This window comes from Peromyscus leucopus, chromosome X (assembly GCF_004664715.2).
Source record: "Peromyscus leucopus breed LL Stock chromosome X, UCI_PerLeu_2.1, whole genome shotgun sequence".
NCBI classification, from domain to species: domain Eukaryota; kingdom Metazoa; phylum Chordata; class Mammalia; order Rodentia; family Cricetidae; genus Peromyscus; species Peromyscus leucopus.
The window spans coordinates 121,835,675-121,847,678 of NC_051083.1; the positions used below are offsets into that span (position 1 = coordinate 121,835,675).

The window sequence follows — 12,004 nt, forward strand, 5'->3', positions numbered from 1 at the left end:
TATGCTATAAGTGGCTATGCATATGCAAAAAAACTTGATTCCTTCCTCTCACTATAAACAAAATCAGTTGCGAATGGCTCAAATACCTAACTCTTAGACCAGAAACTATGAAATCCTACAAACTGACATAGTAGAAATGCTTCACAACATTAGTTTAGGCTACCATTTTTAAGATAGGGTCACAAAAGAACAAACAATGAAAGCAAACATAAATAATACAGGTTATAGCAAATAGTAAACATATGATTGGAAGAAATTATTATTTGCAAACTATTCTAAAACTACTTATTGTATTTTCTTATATAGCAGGACTTGCTTTGAAACTTATCATCTGTTTATCTTTATATGATATATAATATATTTTATTGTACTTAAACATTCTTTCCAATGTAGTTAATATTGTGTTGGTATATAAGAGCTTAGCATCTGTAATAATGATTATTTACAAAAGAAAACCTTAAGTTAAAAATGATAAAATCAGCCGGGCGGTGGTGGCGCACGCCTTTAATCCCAGCACTCGGGAGGCAGAGGCAGGCGGATCTCTGTGAGTTCGAGGCCAGCCTGTTCTCCAAAGCGAGTTCCAGGAAAGGCGCAAAGCTACACAGAGAAACCCTGTCGCGAAAAACCAAAAAAAAAAAAAAAAAAAAAACCAAAAAAAAAAAAAAAAAAAAAAAAAAGATAAAATCAGTATATGATATGCTTAAATATCAAACCTTACTGACACATACAGAGAGAGAGAGGTCACAAATACAAGGTTAGAAATCAATTAATTTAAATCCCTTTTCAATAAATGAAGAGTATTGGACTTGAGGAAGGGGTGGTAAACTAGTAGAGCACACTATTTTTATCCCTGGTCCACAATCTTATCTAGAAGTGAGTCTCAGAATTAGAACCAGATAAGTATGATCTAGCACAAGTTGCTTTCCACAAATTATTTTTCTATAAAGGGTATGTGATCATATTTCACAGGCTAGACACCAAGGACCAAAACCATCACTAAAGAACTATGGTTGAGTATGTTCATAGGAAAGCAGAAAGTGAATCTTTGATACCCGGACAGGCACTGGAATGTTAGCAACTCTGAGAAGCAAGAACAAGAATGATGCAGCCATCACATGATAAGGATTGGAAAGTTCATGTTTATAGCATTTCTCTTAATCGTCTTTGAAAAAACACAAATTCCATGAAATTGCAGAGCATTGTTGTTATTACAAGAGATTTTGAAAACTGCTGAATTTACTTTCAACGTGGAAGATTGTTCTGGGAATTATTTTAATTCAGATTCTCATTTGGTATGAAAGCAATAAACATCTTTTTAAAAGATTTCTTTCTCTGCTCTAAGTGGTTCTGAGTAATAATGTGGGTGTAAATCTTCTTAATTCTTCCTAAGCTATTTGAAATTCTTAATCATGATCAGAGTATAAGACAGAACAAGATATTATATGTATGTCATTAAAAATGATCTGTTGAAACGTCATTTTCCGTTTTCTTCCTTCGCTTAAATTATCTTAGCTCTCAGTGAAGGAGCAAAATTTCAATGGCAGGAGACTGGCTTTTTTGTCTTTTGATTTAAGAACTAGAAATAGGTTTACCCCCTTCTAAAGATTCATTTCAATCTCTGCAAATTAACAGAGCAAGGAAGAAAACTTGAATAGAGGAAGTGCCTAGAAAGGAGTCTAAAACAGGAGAATTTCAACAGATCTGCCCACTAGGTCCAGCTTGGCCTGTGTTGAAAGGTCATAAAAGAAATAGGCCATCATGGTAAAGACACATGTAAACCTGTTAAAGACAGCCTCAGTTAGGGAGGCCCTACAGTAGTAATAACCTCTGAGCTCACTTTTAATGGCCATCTTGGCCATTTTAGAAAAGATAGGGAAACATTTGCTCCTATTAAACTGTGCATTTTAAATAATCTAAAATTAGTTAATTAACAGAAGTTAGTCTTGAAGTTGTTTTCTGAATATTATATGTATAAGGTGTTTGGACATAAGAATGTATATATGTGTGAATGTATGTGTATGTATGTATATCTACCAGAGTAGCTAAAATGAAAGAGAAGCATTAAAAAGGTTGGAAAGCAAATGAAACTCCTACACTCTACTGGTATGAGTATATCATATTACAGCAGCACAGAAAAACAGTTGCCCCAATATGCCCCAATAATAACTATATGCCCTAATGATTATACTAACAAGTATACAGATAAACAAGTGAACTCAAAATATATGACTTCATAAAATCTGTGGATCAAAATCATTCATAAAAGTCATGACATAGAAACAATTCAAATAGTCATAAATTGATGAGGTGATAAACAGATATTAGTGTATCTATGTAATGCAGTATTAATTGGTAAGAAGAATGAAGGAATACCAATGCTCACTACATCATGAATGACTTTGAAATACACAAAAGTTACATATTGCATTATCTCATGTATATGAAATGTCATGAATAAATTCTCCAGTGTTCCAAGTTATAGTAGTTACTCGGTGATGAGGAATCACACATGACAAGGGAAAGAGGATAGTGTTGGAAGCTTTATCTTTTAGATTTGTGTGTTAATTACTCTGATTTGCTCAATTTGCAAACACTTAATGAAGTACATAGCTATGGTTGGTTCACTTTCCTATATATGTGTCATTTTACTAAAAACATAACTAAAAAATGTCTAAAAAGGATATTTATGATTTGAATATTTCTATCTTCTGGGTGAATATTAATGCTACACAATAAAAAATACATGCTTCATCTTGAAAGCTATCTTTGAACAAAAATATAGAAGAGAATGGTATGTCTTTGGTGTGATTTTCTTCCTTTACTCCCCAGCAGGACTTTGTATCTGTGGCCTATAGTCTGAATAGCTTATATGAGGTAATTCTCAAGTAAAATGAATTAAAACCTTCAGGAAAGCTTTTATTCAGGCAGACTGTTGCCTTCCATTCATCTTTTTTTCCTCCTGTCCTGCCACTCATTGACCCATACATCTAACAAATATTGACTTTAAGCATCCACACACAGATGAAAGAAATCTTCCTTTTTCTTTTCTTTTCTTTTCTTTCTTTCTTTTTTTTTTTTTGAGAGTTGACTGGGTCCAATCTCCTATCCAGATGTTTAATTTACCAATTAGTTAATGATATTAAGAATTCCTCTACACAGATGTGAGAAGTATACCAACATAACTTAGGGAGAAAAAAAAAAAACAACAAGACATCAAAAATTAGATCTCTTCTGGTTTGACTAAAATTATCCCAAGAAGCCTCATGTATTAAAGGCTTGATTTTTAGCTGACGGGCTTTTAAGAGATGATGGGATTATGAGAGTTGCAACAGCATCAATAAATCAATCCACTCTAGAAGTTTTAGGTGAATTAGGCAGGGGCAGAGGGTGCTGAGCATGGAGCTAGAGGAACAGCTCAGTGGTAAACAGAGTTTACCACTCTGAGTACATGGGTTCAGGTCACAGCACCCATATTAGACAGTGCACAATCACCTGAAATTCCAGCTCCAAGGTACCCAAAGCCTACCTCTGGCTTTGGTGGATTCTTACACACACACATGCATGCACACAGGCACACATGAACACACACACATGTATGCATGTAAGCATGTGTGCATGCACACACACAAATAAACAAACAAACAAATAAATAAATAAATAAATAAATAAATAAATAAATAAATAAATAAATAAATAAATAAAAGTTCTTATTAAAGGAAGTGGACCTGGTAGAAGTAAATAACTGCTGCCTATCTCTGAAGAGAATTATCACTTCTCTGCTATCTTCTCCCCCTATCTGCTTCCTAATTGCCATTGTTTCTCTCCACTATGGTGGTTTTGTCATGCCAGAGTCCTAAATGTAATTGAGCCAGCCCATTCTGAATTAGAACCTCTGAAATCAGAAGACAAAATAAAGACTTCCCCTTTGAAAGTTGATTTTCCTTAGATATTTTGTTATAATAAAGAAAAAGAACTACTGCAATACCAGAACTGTTTACAAGCACAGAGCCACGTCAACTATTCCATAGTACAATTACAAACTTCCAGAATGAACAGAAGGAAAGTTCCAAATGAATATGTAATTTATATATGTTCTTTCATATATGCAGACAGAATTTCAGATCGAACACCAGGACCCACAGACCTACCATCTAAACTGTGGTGATAGGAGCATGGGTAGCTGCATGGGATGAGCTGTTCATTTGATCTCTGTCAGCCTTTCCTTTTCTTCTCTCTAGAAAGTTACAGGAGTTCAAGGGGATTAATCAAGCAAAAAGTTACTCCTCAGAGCCAACTTTATCTTTCATGTTTGAAAGTAAGGGGAATGGAGAAAGAAAAGACCTTTGAGTATCACTTTCATTATTAGTATGGTCAAAAGCTTGAATTTTCTGCTGAATTTTGAGAAATCCTTTTCAATTCTTTAACAAAAAGTAACTCAAAGGTTAAGTGATTTTAAAAAAAAAGTAACTACCAGGCTTTTTTCTTTCAAAAAATTTTCAGTGATGAATAAAGAAGAAAGGTTTTTTTTAAAAAAAATCACACAATTTAAGCTATTTTTCTTCAGCTTGCAATTTGAGGCTTTTAATCTAGAATCTTGAGTCATCTGACCCCTCACTGTCCTCAGCAGAAAGCCATCATACAGTGTACCTGAGTCACCACCACACTCATAGATAGTGCTTTGCTGCTCTTTTCTTCAAGGAAGAAAAGTAGGAGACTATTCTCAGTTTTAAAAAGTCTGGAAAGGTCCAGAAGGGTTTTTCTATTTCATTGTTAGTGGTTTGTCAGTCACAGGACTGAACTTTGTCACGTGTCTCCTCAGCCAGTTTCACATAGCCCAATATACAAAGTCCCAAGAGCTCCCGTAGGCATGGGATAATTGTCCCTTGCACAAATGAACTCTACATCCCCTTTCCTAGATTGCTTTGTTTTACCTAATTATTTTCAACTTCCATTTTTGTGAAAATACAGCTCATTCAATTAAATGTCCAAATAGTCTTCCATTCTTTATCCATTTCTACACCATTAGATATTTATTTTTATATGCAATAAACATTTATTTGTGTATCCCTGGTGTATCAAACACAAGGATTTCTTTATGGTAAATAAGTAAAAGAGGGGTCTTAGGTATTTATCATAGGAAAATGATTACTTTGGCCACATCCTTTGCATGAGTTTTAATGAACTATTTGCCTTTTCCATAATGGTTTTTCAAGTACTTTATAGTTTCTACATATCAATTTTTCATTACTTATAGAAACTAAATATATCTTCAATTAGCCCAAAGGTCATTATTTTCTACTTCTTTTGTGATATATTTTAACAAATAAGTTTTTATTTTTGTTTTTAATGAGTTGAAATTTATCAAGTTTTTTTCACAGTCTACTCTTGGAGTTTTAAGAAATCTTCACCCTCCAATAATTAAAATATTTAAAACACTGGGAAGCAAATATGTTTTCTAATTTTTCATACCTAGTTTTTTAGTCCATCTTAAATTGATGTGTGGAGTGGGTTGGGATATTTTGTTTTTTTCTGTATGAACAGCCAGTTGTCTCTGGACATTCTTTTTTCATTAATTTGCAGTGTTCTCTATGTTATCCACCAAGAACTTCTACCTTTCTGTGGCCTAGGCTGACCTGGAATTCACTTGTAACCTAACATTGAACTTACAAACCCAAGGCAATTCTTCTTCCTCAAGCCCTTGAATTCTAGTTTGACAGCCTTGTGTCACTACAACTAGTTGACCACGTCCTTCCACTCCTGGGAGTTTTTTTTTTTCTAACATTCTTTTTGGTGCATTGGTATTTTTGGTTACACTGGTTTATCTTATTCTCCCAATATTGAATCATACCATCTGTTAATATGGATAAATCATAATTCATAAATTTTGACAAAAATTTTATTTTCATCTCATTTGTTTTCTCCAAAAGAACTTTGGCTGAAGTTCCCCCTTTTCCCTTCTCAAGTGAATTTTAGAAGAATTTCAGATTTTTCTATGAAGAATTTAACTTTGTTATAATATTTGTCTTCTAAACAATTAAAATGTCTATCTCTTCTTTGCCTATGCCCGTGTTCTTCAATGGCATTTCCCATTTTCTTCAGAATAGAAATATTTCCATGTTATATATCTCAATTAATTTTACTACATGAAATTATATGTAACATATATAATTATAATATATATTACATGGAACATTTCTGTAGCAGAAAACTCCAGCTACACATTTCTTTCCATTTTAATGATGGTGTGAGTGAGATTTCCCCCTTTCCAAATCAGTAATTATCTTGCAAGTCTCTAATTCTAGTGTAATTCCACAAATGAAATAAATAGCTAGGGAAATAGATGTATGGTATTGAAAGACGATGACATCCTGAGTTCAACAATTCTCTGTTAATTTTGTTCCATCATTAAACAAACTAGGGCAATTGCTGTTTTTTTTTTTTTAACCATTGTCTTTTAGTTTGTATAAAATGGTTTTATCAAACTGTACTTCAAAAAACTTTTTTATGTTTTCTTTAAAAAATTAATTTTCTGGACTGAGTCTACCTGGTTGATCTCAATCTGTGGGGGAGGCTTTGCCCTGGAGGAGGTGGGAATGGGAGATGGGCTGGGGGGAAGGGGAGGGGGCCTGGAGGGGGGAGAAGAAGGGAATCCGTAGCCGATATGTACAACTAAATTATATTGTAAAATAAAATTAAATAAAATTTAAAAAATTAATTTTCCTCTTCTAGTTCTTCTAAATGCAAAGCATTTTTTTCTTAAAGAGCTTTAGAATGTGTTGCTGGTTAATTTTCTTTTAATGTATATTTATTTTTGAAAAGAAAAGTTGCTTTTTTTCTATAGAATTCTCTACATTTAGAGAACATATTATTCATACACACATAAACCAATTATCTGGGGTTTTTGCTGTTTAGCTTTTTTTTCATGTTAAAGTGGTTCTTCTTAATACTATTTACCTTGTTTGTTATGAATATTTCTTGTCTACTTGCTTTTCATTTCTAGCTACTTTGTTCTTATTTTGCTCACTAAATTTTCCATCTTTGAATAGCTATTCTTATGTAAAAAATAATTTCATAACCATTTTCAACCAATATCTACAATCATGCAAGTCCATTTTCCAAATATCCAACAACATTCAAAATGCTTTGCTGTTCTAAAACAGATTTTAAATCCTTGGAAGGACTTGATCAGAGGTTGAAATTTTTACAGTAGTGAAATGGTAGATTCTATGAATCATATTATAGAAATTTAGGAAGTTTGTCTTTAAACTAGGAGCTTGCCACATTGCTCAGTCTGGTCTAGAACTGTGCTAAAACAATTATCCTACCTCAGTATCCAGAGTAGCTGTAACTAAAATCAAGAGGTTGAGGCAGGAGGATTATGGCAATTTTGAGACTAGAATTTTCTAGATATGCTTGCCCTACACAGTGTGACTCTGTCTCAAAAAGAAAAAAAAAAAAAAAGGTGGCTGGAGAGATGGCTTAGCAGTTAAAAGCAATAGCTGTTCTTCCAGAGGACTTGGGTTTGATTCCCAGTACTCAGATATCAGTTCATAAGCATCTGTGGGTCCGGAGAGCTGATCCCTTCTTCTGGCTGTTGCAGCCACCGGGCATGTCCATGGTGCAAAGACATGTGTTAGTGCATGCATACATATACATGAAATTAAAAATTCAATAAAGAAAAAAGAAAGGGTGAAAAGGAAATCTTGACATTTGTGATAACACATACGTATTTTAAATGTGTTTCACAAATGAATGTACTTTAAAACATGTCATTAATAATGTTATGGAACACTGAAAATCAGTATTACTGCCATTTTAAAATTACATTAAAATTTTTCGTACAAGTGGACTTTGCATGTTCTCCTTCATCTAGTTTTCCTGAGATCACCTCTTCTTTTGGGGTTATAGCAAAAAAAAAAAATCAAATCACCGGCCAGATTAAGGTCATAGAGGTGTTGTCTGTGTATTTTCTCATAGTATTTTCATGATTTTTATTCTTACATACAACATTTGAAATCACCTCGAGTTCACATGTATAGCTTTAATTTAATTCTTCTAACTATATATCAACATTGCTAGCATCCACCTATACAATGAAAGGTATAGAAGGTTTTAAATCTTATTCCTTCTCTTCATCCTCCATGTTTTCTCATCCAGAATTTCAACCCGATCTTATTTTAACCCTATGAAAGTAATACTATCGTTTTATATAGCCAATGGTTACTTCTGTTCATAATCGGTTTTTTTTTGGTAACATTAGTCCTATTGTTTGCTGCCATGCATGAATTCTTTGTTTTGATCAATATGTTCCATTTTATAAACAAAATAAATCTATCCAGTGTTGTCATCTTACAAAGCTTTAATTTTATTCTTTCAACAATACTCTTGTAAACCTGTATGTATCAACTCAAAATCAGCAGGTTGATTGTTTTTGCTTTGTTTACTCTAGTTTGTGGATTGTTTTAACCTTTTTTGTTTGCCTTGCATTTCTCCCTCTATTTCCTCAGGGTATTTGTAACCTGAGTTCTTTCTCTGCTTTTCTTATAACAAAACTCATCAATACATAGCTGATGCCACCCAGCACTGGGCAAGGACTGCATGTTTTAGAGTCAAATAGACCACAGCACAAACTTGGACAAGTTATTCAAGCTTTCTTTGACTGTTTTCTGACTTGTGTAGTAAGCATAATAATAAGAACATTAAACTCATAAGCCCACAAGAGAATATTAGATTAAGGTAGATAACATACAGAAAGGTTCAAACTTTTTAACGTGTGTATGTGTGTGGTGTGTGTGTGTGTGTGTGTGTGTGTGTGGTGTGTGCGTTTGTGTATGCGTGCGTGCGTGTGTGTGTGTGTGTGTGTGTGTGTGTGTGTGTGTGTGTGTGTGTGTAAAGTAAATCTACGAACATGTTTGTATACAGAAGACAACTCACTCCCAAGAGTCAGTTCTCTCTTTCTATGGTGTATCCTGGAAATTAAATTCAGGTCATCAAGTTTGACAGCAAACATCTTTACTTGCTGAGCCATCTTGCAGACATGAAAATTATAATAAATGATACATGTTAGTCCAGCCACCTATATTCCCACTTCTTCAGGTTAGAAAGTAGTTGGCTCTTTCTTGTATTGCAGAATCTTGTTACTAGCTTCTGACTCCCTATTAGGAAAAACAAAAATCAAACAAAAAACAACTGATATTTCTTGAGGTTTTGGTCACTGGTGCGTTTTCCAGTGGATGGCCCCACACCCATTAACGTATAGGCCCCATTAATTGTACTTAGTGGGTCATTCAAAATATTAAAAGAAGACATAAATGAGAAAATGTTGGAATGGATACAAGGAAACTTGGGAAGTAAGTGGGGTTTATATAATCATATTTCACTCTGTATATAAATTTATCAAAGAATGAAAAATAAATAAAATTTAATTCGCCCATCTAAAGAAATAAGAAAAAGAAGGAAGAAAAGTCTAGGGGCCATCAACAAGGCTCAGCAGGTAAACGCACTTGCCCAAACATGCCTGAGGACGTAAGACCAATTCCCAGGATGTACATGGTATAATCAGAGAACTGACTCCCACAAATCATCTTCTGACCTCCATACTAATGCTGTGGCATGCATGGGCAAGTACAAACATATACATATATAAGTAAATGCTTTTTTAAAAAATAGGAAGAAAGGGTCCCTACTTAACCAAATAGAAAGAGGAAGTGGTTCTTCGGCTTTCCCTATTTTCCATGAAGTTGTCAAACCCAAGATCTCACCAAGAGAACTTATTCTTCAAAGAACAGAAAGTAAATGGAACTGAAGCATTTGAACAAAAAGTGTCTAGGGGAAGTGTTTTTCTCCTATCCACTGTGAATGCTGTCTGGGCACATTGAATTCAGGTCTTCATTCACAAAGCTATTTGTTTCCTATTCCAATTGGACATTGTGTGAAATTATTACAAGGTATAATGTGATGAGCAGGCAAGAAATTCTTGCCAAGTTTCAAAGGTTTAGAGGAAGATGCTAACTCTAAAATACACTTTCTTTTTAATTAATGCTTGGAAGTGTTCATAACTCCAAACAAAATGTAGTCCTTGGGCTATCTTTTATGGTAGTTGGCACTAAATTTCTTGTTACTGCTATCAGTTTCCTAAACAAGTATATGTGTGTGTAATTACTGCTGGCTGCTGGGAAGTCTTCTGTTGGTCTAGGATGAGAGGAATGTAATGTCACGTCAATACTCTTTCACTCACTTCAAAGCCAGTTTTTAATCACAAATGTGTAACTCACATAGACTACCAAACAACACGGACTGTACCAAATACAATCTTTCAAGAATTTGAGTGATTCTCAGGTAGCTCTATCTTCCTTGCATCAAACAAATGAGGACAAAATATGTTTGTTGAAACGTTGCATCCTAAAGTGACACTACACACAGCAGCAAATAGGAGCACAAATGCAATCTGTTGATTCATGAAATACACTCAGCCAAATGTGAAGAGTAATAAACCTAATTAGGCTCAAAAAGATGAAGCATGTTGACCGTGTCAAAAAAAGTCCATCTCTTTCTTCCTCCTTACTCCCATTCCACCCTAGATCAAGTCCTCAACATGTATATTCTAGAGTACTGCCAACAGCTATCCAGTTTCTAGACCTCCAGAGTAGCTGCTGCTTTAATCCCTTTTCCAGCTCATACTTAACAGTGTCACCTACTGAAAAGAATACATTCATAAATAACACCTGTCAATGGCTTCCCATTGGCCTTACACTGTGATCAAGTGCTTTATCAAGGAAAAGTGGGTTTGGAAGTTTCAACTACTTTCTTCTTGTCTCAGTCTCAGCTTTTGATGTGCTGTCTCTTGTGTTGACTTTCCAGTAGTCCATTAAAAATGGATTGTAGTTTTCCCCATTGTGATCTTGACCTCACTTGCTCCTATGATCCCTCCTCCCTCTTCAATTGAAGTCTAGGAGCTCAGCCCAGTGCTTGGTTGTAGATCACTGCATCTGCTTCCATCAGTTACTGGATGTAGGTTCTATGATGACAGTTAGGTAGTCACTAATCTCATTATAGGGAAAGGTAAGTTCAGGTACCCTGTTCATTACTGCTAGGAGTCTTAACTGGTATCATCCTTGTAGATTCCTAGTCATTTCCCTACTAGCACCAGGTTCCTTCTACCAAGATATTGCTTGGTAACTTGGTACCACAGAGAAAGCTGAGCCAAGCTGATGGGAGCTCACAGACTCTGGCCTGTTAGATGGGGAACATGCCCTCGGAATGTGGGTGACAGTTATGTGGCTAGACCTGGTTATTCTGGGTGATTGAAATGGATTTTTGGAACACATTCCCTAGAGTGGGATACCTTGCTCAATCTTGACACAGTGTAGAGGGGCTTGGTCCTGCCTCATCTTAGCATGCCAGACTTTGTTGACCCTCCAAGACAGGCTTTACCCTCTCTGAGGAGTGGATGAGTGGTTGTATGGGGCTTGTGGGGAGACAGGAGAAGGGGAGGTAGGGGGGACTGGGATTAGTACACAAAATTAAAAAAAAAACTTTATAAAATAAATAAATAAAATAGCAAAAAATGGATTGTATTTTCTTCTTATGCCTAAGGAATTTTTTGCTATTTCTTCTTTCATGATTGTTCCCTTTGCACACCACTGCATAAATAACTCCTTGTTTATATTCAGTCTTCACATATCAACTCAAGTTTCACTTTCTAGGGACATGAACTTCTATCAGTAATGTCCCAGTTTGAGCCAGGTCTCTAATAACATGTAGTTTTTCTTTACAGGATCTACCATGTTGTGACATAGTGAAATTTAGTAGCTATCTGGCAAATGCATAGATCTCTTTACTACCAGTTCTTCTTGACAACACTAAACTATGAAAAGACCATGCCTAAGTAAGCGATCCATCTAGGATTTGAACCTAAGAATTCAGCATCTCCCTAGTCCATCCTATTTCAGACTAGTACTAAGTTTCTGACTCATATTCATCAGTGATAATACTGGATAATACT

The 12,004-nt window shown here is 34.9% G+C and overlaps 1 protein-coding gene across 3 annotated transcripts in view; it reads right to left on the reverse strand.

The window, feature by feature from the left end:
* The window catches only part of Fgf13 (fibroblast growth factor 13), a 514,465-nt gene that overhangs the window by 368,854 nt on the left and 133,607 nt on the right, over window positions 1–12,004 (reverse strand). The gene's annotated exons all lie outside the window — the stretch shown is intronic.